Source organism: Tursiops truncatus, chromosome 16 (genome assembly GCF_011762595.2).
Source record: "Tursiops truncatus isolate mTurTru1 chromosome 16, mTurTru1.mat.Y, whole genome shotgun sequence".
In the NCBI taxonomy this organism is placed as follows: Eukaryota; Metazoa; Chordata; class Mammalia; order Artiodactyla; family Delphinidae; genus Tursiops; species Tursiops truncatus.
Genome location: NC_047049.1, coordinates 61,142,589 through 61,160,540, shown reverse-complemented (window position 1 = coordinate 61,160,540; position 17,952 = coordinate 61,142,589).

Sequence of the window (17,952 nt, the reverse complement as noted above, 5' to 3'; positions counted from 1 at the left end):
ACATGGCACGTATTTGTGTTGGGATAGTTGGGGTAGTGCCCATCTGCAAGCGTACCCCACTTCTCTCCCGTGGAGTCAGAGCCTCTCTGGACTTGGAAGGAGCCTGAAAATTTTCTGGACCCTCAACTTTACAGAATGGGGAGATGGGCCCAGGGAGGAAGTACGTACGTTCTCAGGGTCACACGGTGGGCTGTGGCAGCGCTAGGTGGCTCCTTTTGTCAAGAGGGTCTCAAACCCAGAGTGAGGAAGAGGCTGGAGTGGCAGGGGCAGGAGAGACACACTGGGGGCGGGGAGGCGACAGGGCCTGGCTGGTGACGGGAGTGGGGGAGCTGGCCAGCCACTGCCAGGGTTCCCCGCAGGCTCTGCCCGGAGGTGCCTGGGGGAGCTGGGCAGGAATGAAGACACCAGCACTGGCTGTTGCCTGGAGGGAGAAGGGCAGAGAGAAGGCACCCATCGCACACCCACAGTCCCTAGCCCCGGCTCTACCACCCCACCCGTCCGCAGAGGATGTTGTTATTCCGTGGGGAGGTGGGTCGCAGCCGGCAGAGTCCCCTCCACCACCACCACTCGGACCCCACGTCGGGGAAGCCCAAATGCCGAGCTCCTGGGTGAGTCCTCACCGTGCGCTGGGAGCCCCTGCCCCACCAGCCTATTCTAGGCCTGGAACCTTTGGTTCTGGTGGGGCAGCACCCACCTGGAGGTGTCTCTGGCCCCCACCGTAAAGGGAGAGGGAAAGAGTGTGTTCCTCCTGGGCCCGCACCTCATGGGTCAGGCCCCACCAAGGCCATGGCGGCTGAGGCTCCAGGGCTGCCAGCACCCACCAAACACCTTCAGAGGCAAACACCAGAGCCCAGCCTCAGTGAGTCGCGGGGAGGGGTGCAGAGGATGGGCGGGGGCGTCCTTGGAGGGCTGGCATGGGCGTGGATGAGATGCTTACACAGCCTGTCCAAGTCCTAGGGAGCTGTGAGGATGGAATAACCCATTCTCTCTCCCTTCTACCCAAATGGTAGCTCACAAGGGCATGAAAAGAGGACTTTGGTCTCCCTTCCTGCAGCCAGAGAGTCTTAGAATAAGGAAATCTTAGAATTTTTGAATCATAGAATCCTAGAAATACTTGATATTGGGATTCCAGGAATAACTGAAGCATAAGATTTTAAAACACATTTCAATGCACCTTGCGCTTTTATTTACCATCGTATCTTGGAGAAGGAGAAAATATGTTAAAAAAAATACTAGTAGTTTTCTTTGGGGTCTTGACTCTATTTTTTACTTTTCCCAATTTTCTCTATTTTCCAAACATTTGCAATGAGCATGGATTTTTTTTTTATATATAATGAAAAATAATAACATTTAAAGATAGCACGGTGCCTCTCATTACCAGAGGTGGTAGGCTCTTATAACTGAGTGGAGGCTAATAATGTCCTGTTGGCTGGGTAAGTCCTTTTTTTTTCCTCACATGCAAAAATATTGGAAAATAAGATTTGTGTGTATGTCTTTTTTTTTTTAATTGGAGTATAGTTGTTTTACAATGTTGTGTTAAAACATAAGATTTTAAAATCAATTGCTAAAATATAAAAATCTTACACTTGCAGAACCTTAGGAAAAAAGACACCAACCTGCCCAGAGAGGTGAAGCAACTTAGAACTTTTGGCCAGGGGCTCTCGAAGGACTTCAGAATCACCTGGTCCAGCCCCTTCGTTTATATCTGAGGACTCTAGCGAGAGGGCAGGGACTTGTGTGAGGTCACCTTCTGTGGCTCCCATCTCTTCCAAGGGTGGCAGTGCATCTCCCGGCTAGCAGGCAGGCAGGGGGCCGCGTGATGTCGCCGGCCACTCCTGACCCTGGCCCCAGTGCTGTCTCAGACTGGGGCTGCACCTGAGGGAGACGGACCAGATCCAAGGTCTGGGGGCCTCCAGCCTTGTCTCCATACAGTGTGTCCACCTGGCCAGGGGGAGGCGGCAGAGAAGCCCTTGAGAACAGGAGGTCATAGGAAGTGCCTGATATAGGGGAGAAACTAAAACACTGTGTTTTGAGTGAATGAATGAATGAGTGTTTGTGATGGTCTTAGTGATTAAGAACCTGGAGTAGGACAGACCTGGGACCTGAGTCTTGGCTGTGCCCCTTAAGCACCATGTGGCTAGGTGACGAACCTCCCAGAGACGATACCCGTACCCGTATCACAGGTCGGTGAGGACTAAGTGAGATCCTGCCCGATGCCTGATACACAGCAAGTGCTTGCCGAGTGCTGGCTTCATCGTCATTATCGTGAATATTAGTAACAACAGCAAGCCGCCTTAGGACTAGCACCGAGGGCCAGGCCTCCTTCCATTGCAATGTTGGAAACATCCCTCACTTCTTTTAGCTTGGAAAGGTTGCACAGGAATGATGGAGAGCAGGGTCCAGGTGTCAGGCCGCCTGTCTCTATCCCGGAGGCGGTTCTCAGGGCCCGTGCAACTGCACGGTTGTGTCCACGCCTGCCCCACGCTTAGCAGAGCCCTGATGGGGTGACCAGATGCTCAGGGTCTGTCCGCCCCCACTCGCTCTCAGAGCCCTGTCGTGGTCTGCCAAGCTTTCTCTGGCCATGGCCACCTTCCTGCAAGGGGCCACCACAGCTGTCACCTTAGGAAGGCTCCTGGATCTCGGAGTCTCCTTGCCCTTGGAGCGGTAGGGACAGGTCTGTGTTGGGGTGGGAAACGTTTTCCTCAACACTCTTAGGGTCCCTGTCTGGGTCTGAAAATTAAACCGATAAAGACAGATTTATAGGAGAAAGGCACGCAGATTTGTTTGATAGAAGTTTTATGTGTCATGGGAGCCTTCATAAGAACATGAAGCCCTGAAGAAACCGGCCTTAGTGTTTCTGTGCCGGGGGTGATGATGGGGGGTAGTTGTGCGAGGGTGACAGGTTCAGGACTGTGAGGTGAGGGTAGGAAACTGGGGACAGTAGTGAGGCCTGTGTGTTAGGATTCTTCTCGCTGACGCTTTGTCTTCAGAGCTGGAGGCTCCTTTCCTCTGCGTATAAGGGCACCTCTCCCTTGAGGGTTTATGACCTGCTTCAGAGGAGAAGGACGGGGGAAGGGCAGAGTGACCTTCCTGCTTCTGTTGTTTCCTCAGACTCCTTCAGATTAAACTATTCAGTATGCCAAGGTGCCATATGTGGGGGCAGCGTTTCTTAAACTCCATCATCTGCATAGATTACCCTCACTCTCTTGCCCATGTGGCCTGGGAGGCCCTCACTATGACTGTCCTCTGTGCCCAGATGGCCTCCCTGGGGCTCCAGCCTGTGACTTCTGTTGGGACTCAGCTGTTGGCCCTGGGGCTCTTGCAGAGACGGGGAGGGAGATGGGAGGGAGAGGGGGAGGAAGAAGGCTAGATCTCAAGGAGGGCAAGAAACTCAGCTTCCCAATCTTCTAGGGGAGCAGCCAGAGCCTTGTCACGTTCCCGGAAACAGCCAGCCTCCGTGGGGCAGCCTGGCCTCTGGTCCCTTTCTTGCTGGAAACCACCTCCTGGTGGACCTCCAGGCTGTCCACCTGAGACGACCAATCAGGCAGAGGAAGAGGGGAAGACACAGAGCCTCTTGACCTGGAACTCCGAGGAACACCTGCTCTCTGCATCACTTCAGGTGCCTGAGGGCTTGGGGGAAGGGGGAGGTATGGGTGGAGGTGGAGGTTTAGGGGGTGGGATCACGGCTGGGGAGGAACCCAGCTTCCACTGAGGAGAAATCCCCAAGGCCTGCACCCCAGATCTTTTTCTCCTTGAAAAAATTGCACAAGGCATATAGGCTCATTATTGAAAAAAATCTATAAACCTGATGAGAGAAAAAAAAGTTCGTGTTTCTACTTAGCAGACATATTCAGATGTGTGCATTTATGAAGTGCATGTGTAAGGGAGGGTGTTTGTACACACACACACACACACACACACACAGGATGTTACTTTGTGTACCATCAGTAACTTCTCCCCTCCCTACTGCCCTTGCAACAATATAAGAATGACAGCTTTCCATCCTGAAATATGTCAAGCTACATATCTACTTTTAATGACACGTAGTACCCCATTGTATGGCAAATGATCATTTATTTAACCAAATCCTCTAGTACCATAAATTTAGGTTGTTTCTAAATTTTGTTATTGTAAACAGGGATACAAGGTTGATCTTTTCATGTTTACCTCATTTTTCTCAGAAGACATTTCCAGTTAACTTCTGAAGTTAACTTTCCAGAAGTTAACTGGAGTGAAAAGTCTACCAAAACCACACCTTGAAGGCACCTGACATATATTTCCCAGCGCCTTCCAGAAGGATGTTTACATTTTAGTCTCTCCAATGGTGTGAAAGCACCATAGCCCAAATATTAAAAATTTTGGTTTTCATCATCTTCTCTCAAAAATCTTACGGAAGAAGTCTTGGGCATCCAAACAGATGATATTATCAGAACGTTTTGAATTTGCTGTCTGCATGGTGAGAATTGACATTCATAATGTTGTCCCCAAGAGCGTAGGACATTCAAAGAGCCTTCTAAATCACTGTCCCAGGGACTTCCCTGGTGGTGCAGTGGTTAAGAATCCACCTGCCAATTCAGGGGACACGGGTTTGATCCCTGGTCTGGGAAGATCCCACATGCTGCAGAGCAACTAAGCCCGTGCGCCACAACTACTGAGCCCTCGTGCCACAACTACTGAAGCCCATGCGCCCAGAGCCTGTGCTCCTCAACAAAAGAAGCCACTGCAGTGAGAAGCCTGTGCACCACAACGAAGAGTAGCCCCCGTTCGCCGCAACTAGAGAATGCCTGCGCGCAGCGACAAAGACAACGTAGCCCTTCCTCCAAAAAAAAAAAAAAATAATAAAATACTTCTAAAAAAAAAATCACCATCTCAGCTGATCCTCTTGCCAAGTGGTCAGCAAGATGTAGGAGGCAGAATACTGGTCTGGGGGGTAGGAGACCCAGATTCTAGTTCAGCCGTCTTCGAGTCTGACCATTAGTGTATCACTTTACCCATCATGTAGAAGACAGGAAAAGCCATCTCTGGACTGAGCCTTCCGCAGGGCAGTCATGAAGATTGGGACAGTGGCCATGAGATCCCTTTGTGTTAGCCTGTCCCTTGTATAAAGTGTTATCAAGGAAGTAGGTGTGGTATTAGTAATGTGGCTTTCATTCTAGATTAATTTCTGGAAATGAGTGCTTGAGTGTAGGGAAATACATTGCTAACATTTATTGAACACATACTATATACCAGGCGCTGTGACATGCCACCTAATATCTCACTAAATCTTTACAGCAACCCTATGAAGTTGGTGCTATTATCATTCCCATTTCACAGATGAAGAAACTGAGACTCATAGAGGTTGAGTCACGTGCCTAAAGTCACACAGCTAGCAAAGGGTACAGACAATCTCTATATAGGCAGTTGAGGGGAGATCGTGCAATTGACAAAACACACACCTGTAATTCTGTATGCAGGACAGCCTCAGTTTTCCAGTAAGTGACAGTCTTTGCAAAAAGAGAAGGGCTGGGGCTCCTAGTATCGAAATCCACTTACTGATTAATCTAATGCTCTAGCTGGAAACAGTTCTCATATGAATCAGAAGCCAAGACTCAGAGTCACGAGGTAATTGCAGAAGGCCACACGATGAGCAGTTGAGCTGGCTCTAAAGCCACCAAGCCTATCCTTCCACTCAGTGAGTAACTGCAGAGCTGGAATGTGGTCAGGACACAGTAGGGGGTCAGTCAACACCTACTGCAGTGAATGGAATTGGAGTCCCTCTGGGAATTTTCTGTAATTTAGAATGCAGTAGAATACACTTCACTCAGAACTTTTCCTGATCCGTGATTATGGACAAAACCTTCCCCGGGACTTCCCTGGTGGCGCAGTGGTTAAGGATCTGCCTGCTAACGCAGGGGACACGGGTTCGAGCCGTGATCCGGGAAGATCCCACATGCCACGGAGCAACTAAGCCCGTGTTCCACAACTACTGAGCCTGCTCTCTAGAGCCACAACTACTGAGGCCACGTGCCACAACTACTGAAGCCCGCGCGCCTAGAGCCTGTGCTCCGCAACAAGAGAAGCCACTGCAATGAGAAGCCCGCGCACCACAGCGAAGAGTAGCCCCCACTCACCACAACTAGAGAAAGCCCGCACAGCAACGAAGACCCACAAATAAATTAAAAAAAAAATACCTTCCCTTCTCTAGGGCTCAGTGATTTAATGAAATGCTCCTTGGGCAATTGTTGCAGCCGAGAGCTTGTCCCGTTGTCTCAGGGCCTTGAGGCCACTGTTACGTGGATGCAGCGAGTTAGGGGATGGGGAGCTAGAGAGCTGAAGGGCGGACCTGAGCAAGCTAGAGTAGCCACAAAGGGGCAGTGTGTGTGTCCAGGGTGGGGCTCTCAGACACGAGGCAAGTCTTGTAAATGAGGGTGTGGACTATGGTGAATGAGAGCTCATGCTAGTGTATCAAGGACCCTGGGTTTCCACAGCTTCTGGTGTTTCAAGAGGAACCCTAGATCCTGAGTTTTAAATCTGGTCTGCTGAGCTGGGCAAAGGTGGGCTGGGCTGGACCCTCCCACGGGAGCATCTTGTCTTGGAGCCTTCCTCTCCCCCCCCACTTGCCTCGCTCTCCTAGTCCAGGGTGTGCAGCTCCAGGTCCAGTTACCTTAAAGGGTGGAGGGCCCTCACTTTACCTAGGCTAGACAGGTCTGGAGGGGACATGCCTAGCTGCTCTAGAAAGAGAGGCCTAGGAGCCAGGGGACCTGGTTTGGGGCATGACTGAGGGGAGTGATAGTGATTTTTATTACTGGGAACCCCACTTATTTCTGTCATTTGAACTTAGATCATAGACTGTCCAGGTAGGAAGAAGGGGCCTTAGTGAGCTGAGGGGTGAACGGGGGCCCAACGAGAGGAAGGACTGTGTGGGGACAGACGGCTCGTTGAGGGCAGGATCAAGTGCCGTGAAGGTTGCTCCCTGGCTCCATGGAGAGGCCCTGGCGTGTGCACACTGATCGTGGGCCCTTCACCCAAATGCTGTCCCTGGTTGGGGCTGGACGGTTGTGCACCTTCCTGTGTGGGCAGCCGGGTTTGGAACCCACCCCTATCCTAGACGTGGTGAACAGATCCGGGAGAGCCACTAATATGTACTATTTTTCTCCTTTCCCGCTGGCAGGAAGAAGGAACCTAATCAGTCACTACGCCAGGTTAATTATTGCTGGCGGCAAACAAAAGCTGAGCTGAATGGGAACAACAGCGGGGCGACACTAACCTAATACCCACTCTTACACTCCAAGCAGCCACAGACCCAGAGGACAAGCCTGTGGTCGGACAAAATCAAAACTGACTGACCTGGGTCAGTGAGGGAGTGTGGAATGCCGCTGGACTAAAGAGAGCCAGCAGGGAGTGTCTTTTCTAAGGGTTGGGTTCCCCCCGAAGGGTTCTGGAAGAGTCCCAGGGAAGCAGGGGTCAGTCCTGGATTGGTGACTGTTTCTGAGGCAGGATGAGAAGTGGCGATTAACCAGGGGCTGGGTGCTGTCATGGGGCAATTGGGTATCCCCAGGAAAAAAGGAAAATAGCAACAGAGCTCTGGGGGTCTCACTGGCAAGAAACCAACAGTCACGCAGGGTGGGCGTGATTATGGCATTTTACAGCTGTGGCATGACCTAGGGAAGAGCTGCATTTTCTGTTAACTTTGCATCTGGCTTTGTCTGTGTCTGTCCCCGCCTGATGACGGCAGGGCTGCTTTTTCAGTGCGAGTTGATCCTCATGCCTTTAATCTTGTCCAGGTTTTTATTCCTTCACAGCCAAGTCAGCAAAAATTGAAACACAATTACTATTATGGCATCTCTGTTGCTATTTTTATTTCCTTTTGCATACTGAAATGGCCCAAAGGAAAAAAAAAATGCAAGGAATGGGTTACTCACATAGAAACTTGGGAAGGGTCTCAACCAAAACCACATGCTTCGTGAAGATTCACGTTAGGGAGGCAACGATTTAGGCCAGACTGAATGAAGGCTCCAGGAATGGACACAGGCTTTGATCCTTAAAAATAATACGATGAGAGAAGTTGGGCAAAGAAAAATCTAAAACGTCATGGGTGCCCCCCAGTTTGGTGGAAAGGGACTCAGGTGGAGACAGAAGAACTGCTAGCGTGAACTTTTACCCTCTCCCAGCTGCTGGGAAGAAAGTATGCAAGCGCTGATTACCCTATGTTAATAATCTCTGATGTCAAACAAAGGCTTAGCAGGACGGAATTAACAAAGTGCTGGGCTATAGCAAAAGCAAAAATAACTGAGACCCGCAAACCAGAGTGGCTGGTGGGCTTTCCTTTCAGGGCATCCCCTGTAGAACTAGGAAAGTTCCAGACAGGATGGAGAATCCTCATATACAAAACAGGAGTTTTGTTTTTTTGCGATATGCGGGCCTCTCACTGTTGTGGCTTCTCCCATTGCGGAGCACAGGCTCCGAACGCGCAGGCTCAGAGGCCATGGCTCATGTGGGATCTTCCCGGACTGGGGCACGAACCCGTGTCCCCTGCATCGGCAGGCGGACTCTCAACCACTGCACCACCAGGGAAGCCCAGGAGTTTTGTTTTTAAAAACAAAATTACATCTGAATAGACATTTCTTCAAAGCAGATACACAAATAGCCAATGAGCACATGAAAAGATGCTCAACTTCACGAGCCTTCAGGGAAATGCAGATGAAAAGCACAATGAGATACCACTTCACTCCCACTAGGATGGCAATAATTAAAAAGACAATACAAATTGTGAAATGTTTTGTTCTAGTTCTGTGAAAAATGCCAGTGGTAGTTTGATAGGGATTGCATTGAATCTGTAGATTGCTTTGGGTAGTAGAGTCATTTTCACAATGTTGATTCTTCCAATCCAAGAACATGGTATATCTCTCCATCTATTGTATCATCTTTAATTTCTTTCATCAGTGTCTTATAATTTTCTGCATACAGGTCTTTTGTCTTCCTAGGTAGATTTATTCCTAGGTATTTTTTTACTTTCGTTGCAATGGTAAATGGGAGTGTTTTCTTAATTTCACTTTCAGATTTTTCATCATTAGTATATAGGAATGCCAGAGATTTCTGTGCATTAATTTTGTATCCTGCTACTTTACCAACTTCATTGATTAGCTCTAGTAGTTTTCTGGTAGCATCTTTAGGATTCTCTATGTATAGTATCATGTCATCTGCAAACAGTGACAGCTTTACTTCTTTTCCAGTTTGGATTCCTTTTATTTCTTTTTTTTTCTCTGATTGCTGTGGCTAAAACTTCCAAAACTATGTTGAATAATAGTGGTGAGAGTGGGCAACCTTGTCTTTTTCCTGATCTTAGTGGAAATGGTTTCAGTTTTTCACCACTGAGGATGATGTTGGCTGTAGGTTTATCATATATGACCTTTATTATGTTGAGGAAAGTTCCCTCTATGCCTACTTTCTGCAGGGTTTTTATCATAAATGGGTGTTGAATTTTGTCGAAAGCTTTCTCTGCATCGATTGAGATGATCATATGGTTTTTCTCCTTCAGTTTGTTAATATGGTGTATCACATTGATTGATTTGCATATATTGAAGACTCCTTGCATCCCTGGGATAAATTCCACTTGATCATGATGTATGTGCTGTTGGATTCTGTTTGCTAGTACTTTGTTGAGGATTTTTGCATCTATGTTCATCAGTGATATTGGCCTGTACTTTTCTTTCTTTGTGACATCTTTGTCTGGTTTTGGTATCAGGGTGATGGTGGCCTCGTAGAATGAGTTTGGGAGTGTTCCTCCCTCTGCTATATTTTGGAAGAGTTTGAGAAGGATAGGTGTTAGCTCTTCTCTAAATGTTTGATAGAATTCGCCTGTGAAGCCATCTGGTCCTGGGCTTTTCTTTGTTGGAAGATTTTTAATCACAGTTTCAATTTCAGTGCTTGTGATTGGTCTGTTCATATTTTCTATTTCTTCCTGGTTCAGTCTCAGAAGGTTGTGCATTTCTAAGAATTTGTCCATTTCTTCCAGGTTGTCCATTTTATTGGCATAGAGTTGTTTGTAGTAATCTCTCATGATCCTTTGTGTTTCTGCAGTGTCAGTTGTTACATCTCCTTTTTCATTTCTAATTCTATTGATTTGAGTCTTCTCCCTTTTTTTCTTGATGAGTCTGGCTAATGGTTTATCAATTTTGTTTATCTCCTCAAAGAACCAGCTTTTAGTTTTACTGATCTTTGCTGTTGTTTCCTTCATTTCTTTTTCATTTATTTCTGATCTGATCTTTATGATTTCTTTCCTTCTGCTAACTTTTTTGTTCTTCTTTCTCTAATTGCTTTAGGTGCAAGGTTAGGTTGTTTATTTGAGATGTTTCCTGTTTCTTAAGGTGGAATCAGGCTCCCTGACTTCAGACTATACTACAAAGCTACAGTAATCAAGACAGTATGGTAGTGGCACAAACACAGAAATATAGATCAATGGAACAGGATAGAAAGCCCAGAGATAAACCCACGCACATATGGTCACCTTATCTTTGATAAAGGAGGCAAGAATATACAGTGGAGAAAAGACAGCCTCTTCAATAAGTGGCGCTGGGAAAACTGGACAGGTGCATGTAAAAGTATGAAATTAGAACACTTCCTAATACCATACACAAAAATAAACTCAAAATGGATTAAAGACCTAAATGTAAGGCCAGAAACTATCAAACTCTTAGAAGAAAACATAGGCAGAACACTCTATGACATAAATCACAGCAAGATCCTTTTTGACCCACCTCCTAGAGAAATGGAAATAAAAACAAAATTAAACAAATGGGACCTCTTGAAACTTAAAAGCTTTTGCACAGCAAAGGAAGCCATAAACAAGACCAAAAGACAACCCTCTGAATGGGAAAAAAATTTGCAAATGAAGCAACTGACAAAGGATCAATCTCCAAAATTTACAAGCAGCTCATGCAGCTCAGTTTCAAAAAAACAAACAACCCATTCCAAAAATGGGCAGAAGACCTAAATAGACATTTCTCCAAAAAAGATATACAGATTGCCAACAAACACATGAAAGAATGCTCAACATCATTAATCATTAGAGAAATGCAAATCAAAACTACAGTGAGATATCTCACACTGGTCAGAATGGCCATCATCAAAAAATCTAGAAACAATAAATGCTGGAGAGGGTGTGGAGAAAAGGGAACCCTCTTGTACTCTTGGTGGGAATGTAAATTGATACAGCCACTATGGAGAACAGTATGGAGGTTCCTTAAAAACTACAAATAGAACTACCATACGACCCAGCAATCCCCCTACTGGGCATATACCCTGAGAAAACCATAATTCAAAAAGAGTCATGTACCAAAATGTTCATTGCAGCTCTATTTACAATAGCCAGGACATGGAAGCAACCTAAGTGTCCATCAACAGATGAATGGATAAAGATGTGTCACATATATACAATGGAATATTACTCAGCCATAAAAAGAAACGGAATTGAGTTATTTGTAGTGAGGTGGATGGACCTAGAGTCTGTCATACAAAGTGAAGTAAGTCAGAAAGAGAAAAACAAATACCGTATGCTAACACATATATATGGCATCTAAGAAAAAAAAAATGTCATGAAGAACCTAGGGGCAAGACGGGAATAAACACACAGACCTACTAGAAAATGGACTTGAGGATGGGGAGGGGGAAGGGTAAGCTGTGACAAAGTGAGAGAGTGGCGTGGACATATGTACACTACCCAATGTAAAATAGACATCTAGTGGGAAGCAGCCGCATGGCACAGGGATATCAGCTCGCTGGTGTGTGACCACCTAGAGGGGTGGGATAGGGAGGGTGGGAGGGAGGGAGACGCAAGAGGGAAGAGATATGGGAACATATGTATATGTATAACTGATTCACTTTGTTATAAAGCAGAAACTAACACACCATTGTAAAGTAATTATACTCCAATAAAGATGTTAAAAACAAAAATAAAATTAAACTAAAAGTCTTATAATTAAAAAAAGAAGACAATAACAAGTATTGACAGGATGTTGAGAAATTCAAATCCTTATACACTGCTGGTAGGAATATAAAATGTTGCAGTTGCTTTGGAAAACAGCCTGGCCATTCCTCAAAAAGTTTAACACAGTTATCATAGGACCCAGCAATTCTACTCCTAGGTAGAGACCCCAAATAATTGAAAACATATGTACACAAAAAGCTTGTCCATGAATGTTCATAGCAGTGCTATTCACAATTGCCAAAAGATAGAAACCACCCAAATGTCCATCAACTGGTAAATGGATAGACAAAATGTGGTATATCCGTACAATGCAATATTATTCAGCCATAAAGGAATGAAGTACTGACGCATGCGACAACATGGATGATCCTTGGAAATGTTATGCTGAGTGAAAGAGGCCAGTCACAAAATCACATATTAAATGATTCCATTTATATGAAAAGGCCAGAATAGGCAAATCCATGGAGAGAGAAAATAGTTTAGTGGCCGCATAGGGAAGGGGGAGCTTTTAGGGAAATAGAGTGACTGCCAATGTGTATTGGAGTTTCTTTTTGGAGTAACGAAAATGTTCTGGAATTGATTGTGTTGCACAACTCTGTGAATACTAAACACTATTGAATTGTACACTTGAAATAGGTGGACTTCACAGTGTGTGAATTAGATCTCAGTGAAGCTGTTACATTAAAAAGAAAAAAGAGTGGGAGAAGCTGGATGTAGGATATATGGATACTCTGTTTTTTCACAGTTTTTCTGTAAACCTAACACAGTTTTAAAGTTAAAAGTTTATTTTTTAATAGTTACAGATGAAGAGAACAGAGACGCAGTTGGTATGCTGGCTTCCCAGGACCCAGTTTTCTCCAACCCCTCTGTCCCAGAAAGCTGAAGAGGGAAACAGGAAGAATATAAACCAATGACAGTCAGACCTCAAGCTAATGTTCAGAGAGGAGGGTGCACACAGGGCCCAGGTAAACAAAGAGGAGAATCAAGAAGTCACCATCTGTGCAAATAAGGGGCTTGGAAAGACGTACTCCAGATCCAACGTAAGCGAAACCAGAAGAAACTGACAGGGTACCTGTGCAAAAACTCCACAGGAGAAGAGGACGGAGTGGGACAGAGGAAGGAGAACATGGCAAAGAAAGATGACATGCACATTTCTGGAAGAAGATACACCCAGGAACAGAAGAAAATATTAGATAAGAACTGTTTGGGGGCTTCCCTGGTGGCACAGGGGTTAAGAATCCGCCTGCCAATGCAGGGGACACGGGTTCGAGCCCTGCTCCAGGAAGATCCCACATGCCACGGAGCAACTAAGCCCATGCGCCACAACTACTGAGCTTGCGTTCCAGAGCCCAGGAGCCACAACTCCTGAAGCCCGGGCGCCTAGAACCCATGCTCTGCAACAAGAGAAGCCACTGCAATGAAAGCCCGCGTACCACAACTAGAGTAAGCCCGCGCACAGCAACAAAGACCTGATGCAGCCAAAAATAAACAAGTAAAACAAATAAATTTAAAAAAAACAAAACTGTTTTGCATTCTCAAGAAATTAAAGACAACTTGAACTCTGAAACAAGAGATTGAAGTTCAGACAAGGCAATAGAATGAGTTGAAAAGGACTAAGAAAAGAAACAAGGACAAAAATAATACCACTACAGAATTAATGAATGTAGTAGAATAATATCAAGGGTATAGCTGACATGATAGAAACACAAGACAGTGAAATGGAAGACAGATTTGAGGGAAATAAATCACACAGCACGCAGAAGAAATTAAGCCAATGTGCAGTAGATATAAACTCTAAGACGACCCTGTTGACCTGTGAGAAGGATGTACTTGTCAGCTGTTTGACCTTGGACGAATCACTTAACCTCTCTTCTGAATTCTCGTCTATAAAATTGTGCTAATATCTACCATGTGGAGTTATTATGGGGAGTTAGAATGGGGTTAAGAGGATGGGCTCTGCCCATTCAAGCTGCAAGATTTGAATCCTGAATCGGTTTCCTATTGCTTATACGACCTTGAGCAAGTTCCTTCTTTTTTTCCAGCTCCTTATCTGTAAAATTGTCTTTAATGATAGTATCTACCTCATAAGGTTCCAGCGTGGATTAAACACGTAAGAGCTGAAGGATACTTCTTGACCTAACTTTACGAATATGTGAATATTTCAGTTTATATATATTTGATATGTAAACAAAGTCAACTCATGCTCAATGGTGAAAAATGAAAGGCATTCCCATTAAATACTATTAAAATGCCCACTATCATAGTTATTAATTAACATTATTCTCTGGAAGTATTAGCTAATGCAATCAGACCAAAAATAATTTTTTTTTAAGGTATAAATATTTGAAAGGAGGCATGGTTTGAGACCTAAAAGAGTTCTGACAAGGGCAAAATTAGAAAGCCAGAGGAAGAAGGAAAGACCTGATCTCTGTGAATCTGGGGACAGAACTAAGGTGTGAGCAGTCAGGAAAGGTGGTGGGATCTCTGTTACTGTCCTTGTCCAACCTGAAGTTGGACGCCATGTCATGGGTGCTACAATGAGGGTTTGCCATGGGCTGGGAAGGGGGCTTGGGAGCGTCTGAGGGATGTCCCAACAGTGAGCTCCTAAGGCTCCAGGAGGGAGGGTACCACCTTCCCCTGCCTTTGCTGAAAAGGGGTCTCCAGCCTATTCTCATCTCACCCATCAAGTGGAGGGCGGTCAGTGGGGTGACTGTTGAGCCAGCAAACTGGGCATGGAGAAGCTGACCCCCGCGTGTGTCCTTTAGCCAAGGGTCCCAAGCGTGGTTCTCTCATCTTCAAACTGCTATCTGTTCTAGTCAACGTTTCCCGAGGTGTGGAAAGTGTACTCTGGTGGTACAAGTTGAACTTAGGGGGCACACGGAGGAACATTATCATTTTAAACATTTCTATTTCTATTTATTTTTGTGTGTATGAGAAACTTTTATAAATAACACCTCCAAACCATGATGCCAGGGATATTATCGCTGAGGTCAAAACTATAGTTAAGTGAAAAAAAGTAAAAAGGTAAATTTAAAGAAATATGAAGGAATATAGTACAGGTGGTGAACAGTTGTAACATGTTCATGACGGGGGTATGAGAATGGTTCAAGTTTGGGAACCAAGGGCTCTTGTCAGTGGCTCTGGAGTCTGATGAGCCTGTATGCTAGTTCTGGGGCCTCTGCTTACTAGCTGTGTGACCTTAGATTATCCAGGATCCCTTTGGTCACATGTAACATAAAAATCAACTTCTTCTGTACACTCATGTTCCCAGCAGCATTATCCACAATAGCCAAAAAGCAAAACCACCCAAATGTTCACCGATGGATGAACGGATAAACAAAATGGAGGATATACATACAAGGGAATATTATTCAGCCTAAAAAAGGAAGAACATTCTGGCACGTGCTACAACATGGATGAATCTTGAGGACTCTATGGTAAGTGAAGTAAGCTAGTCACAAAATGACAAATATTGTATGATTCTACTTATATGACGTACCTAGAACAGTCAGATCCATAGAGACAGAAAGTAGAAGGGTGGTTGCCAGGGGCTGGGGGCAGGAGGGAATGGGGAGTTATGGTTTGATGGGTATAGAGTTTCAGTTCTGCAAGGTGGAAAGGGTTCTATGGATGGATGGTGGTGATGGCAGCCCAACAATATGCATGTATTTAATATCACTGAACTATACGCTTAACAATGGTTAAAATAGTCAGGTTTATGTTAAAAGTGCATAAAAATCAACACTTCGATTAAGAAATAATTTTATTGTCTCATATAATGGGGAAGAATCAGGACCATCAGGTGTGACTGAATCCACAGCTTTGTCTCTTGGAGCAATGATGACCGATGATGGCATCATCTCAAAAGCCAACATTCCTTCCCAGCCAACAAAACAATCCCAAGGGTGGACTCTGGTTGGCCTGGTTTGGGTCACATGCTTATCCAATCCTTGAACCAGTCACTGTGCCCAGGAATGGGGCACTCTGGCTGGACGGAGCTAAGTTTCAGGCCCACCTGGAAGGGGGTGAGGGCATCTGGGCACACCCAACAATGGCTTTCACAGTGACTAAGGAGACTGGATCCCAAGGAGGACCTAGAGCCATAAGAGAGAAGGTTGGAAGGGAAAATCTGTCCTCATGCTTCAGGCAGGCAGAGAAGCAGAGGGGAGTGAGAAGAGAAATTCCAGGGCCTGAGCCAAGGAAAATTTAGAAGTGACTCAGGAGTAGTCATGGGGTCCTGACACCCAGCAGAAGTCACCTTGTTGCCCAAAAGGGGGCCCGGACAGGGAGTGCTGCTAAGCAGGGCACAGAAACTCTGCAAAGCCAAGCAGAGCTTACAGGCCACAGCCCAGTAACCAGCCTGGCCTCCAACCTGCACAGGATCTGAGGTCAAGATGGCCCTGAGGTCAAGATGGCCCTGTGCAGGTGACGAGGAAGGCAGGCCAGACACCACTTGCATTTCCAGGAAGGCCAGTGACGACTCTGGCCAGTGCTTTGTGAGATGTCTGGAACCTTCCAATTCTCCCAGCTGGCTGTCCCCCTGGGGTTCAGCAGTGACTCCCTTAAAACATGGAGAAAGGATGCAGGCCTGTTGGAGGACTTCAAAGAGGGCCAAGGAGTCACAGCAAACCCTGCCGAACTCCATACCTAAGGGACGGAAGAAGAGGAAGCAGAAGGAAGAGAGGGTGAAGTGGCTGGAAGTGAGAGAAGGGTCCACTTCTCTGTCTGGAGACAGGTGGGACTTGGGGTGATCCTGCAAGATGGCAGCTGGCAGAAAGTAAAGGGCACTGACAGAGGAGCCCACAGCCTTGAGTTTGAATCCACTGCTTATGGGCTGTGTAAATTTTGATGTTGCTTCTGCTCTGAGCCTTGGGTTTTCCACCTATAAGACCTACTTTACGGGTGGCTGTGAGCATTGAATGAGGTCAGATCATCCCATGCAACCATAGGTTAGCCATCTGTGTTTTTGCAATATGGTAGTTTCCCATTCCCATTTGCATAGCACATGTTTATTTCCACAGTGTTTCTATGTGCACATGATTCAACTCAGTCCCCTTATCTTTCTCCTAACAGACTGCAGAGCTGCTGAGAAAGATCTCATCTGTTCACAATCTACCCGCAAAATACACAGGTAAGAAGCCAGGCCTGAAACATCTTGTCTTTCAATGCAGTGACAATGGGTGCAAAAGCCAGGCAGTGACACAAGCATTTTGCAGCGAGTTGCAAAAGGAAACACGAGATGGAGAAAGCAAAATAAATAGATTTGAAGGATGGGCTAAGGAACTTAAAAGAGAGGTACGCTCCAGGGAGTAAGAAAGTATGAGAATCTGCAGGGGCAGATATTAATCTCATGACAATTTTTCCTGAAAAATTAGAGGAGGGGTAGAAGGGTTACCTAAGGACCCAGGGCTTTTGTGCCAAGAAGTATGGTATATTTTGGAAACAGATAGCTTTTAGAATTTTTCACTGTCTGGATTTCAAAAAGTTATTCATAATGGAGTAGCGATATACTCTTGTAACCACAGCTGCCCAGGGGCAAGGACCCTATTCCATGAACAGTCCTCCTGTTCAGCTCAGCCCCTAAATGAGGTTAGACGGCAAGGTGGAGCTGGAGGGTTTGGGAACAGAGGCTGGAGGAGCTGAACTGCTGCATCGATTAAAAAAGTAAATGTGCGAGGATATTCTGAGCCATGCTACGACATGGATGAGGCTTGAGGACATCACGCTAAGCGACGTAAGCCAGACACAGAAGGATAATGCGTACGACTGTATGATTCCACTAATATGGTGGACCTAGAGTTGTCAGATTCAGAGACAGAAAGTGGAATGCCAGGGACTGGGAAGAGGGGGGAATGGGAAATTATTAATGGGTTTCAGAGTTTCAGCTTTGCAAAATGAAGAGAGTTCTGGAGGTGCGTGGTGGTAATAGTTGCACACAATGTTCATGTAGTTAATGACACTGATGTGTACATTTCAAAGTGGTT